This window comes from Penaeus japonicus, unplaced genomic scaffold (genome assembly GCF_977035675.1).
Source record: "Penaeus japonicus unplaced genomic scaffold, GWHDUDI00000001_assembly GWHDUDI00000025, whole genome shotgun sequence".
Lineage (NCBI taxonomy): Eukaryota > Metazoa > Arthropoda > Malacostraca > Decapoda > Penaeidae > Penaeus > Penaeus japonicus.
This window is the reverse complement of record NW_028234427.1, coordinates 13,323,623-13,324,332: the sequence shown is the minus strand read 5'-3', so window position 1 is coordinate 13,324,332 and position 710 is coordinate 13,323,623.

Sequence of the window (710 nt, the reverse complement as noted above, 5' to 3'; positions counted from 1 at the left end):
AACTTTGGTATTCATTTGCCTTTTACAAAAATTGAACACCATTGCATAAAACAACCCTTGGAGTAATATAGTACAACAGTTGGTGCGTATGCTTTTCTTGTAACAGGATTCTTTTTTACATATGTATATACATACACAGTCACGCAAAAATGTTTTTGTGATAATATACTACGATGCATTTGCCGCTTTTGTAAGTTTATATAAATTTATGGGCAAATGAATAATTCGCTTAAAATACTTATTCTCAGGTGGGGGTAAATTTACCACTGGGGAGTCAATAATTATATGGTAAAGCTTTTTGCAATGGGTCTGGCTGGAAGACATATCGGTTTAAATTGAGGAATATGAGTGTTAGAGCGCTGAAAACTGTATAGAAGCATCGGTATTAATCGAACTTTTCCAAAAAATGAACACTTTTACACAAAAAGACCTTTTGTGTATGATATTGCAACAGTTGAAAAAGGCATGCCCTTTTTGTAACAGGGCCCATTTTGAAAACTTATAAAAACGTTTTGTGGTAACATGCCGCGATGCATTTGCCATTTTCATGGCAGTATGTATAATCTGATGTGCAAAAGACAAATTCACTTAAAGTAGCCATTCTCAACTAGGGGTAAATTTACCCTAAGGATAAAATTTACATGGTAGATCTATTGCAATAGATTTTGCCAGACAACATATCAGTACAAATGAGGGGGTAAATAGAGCGG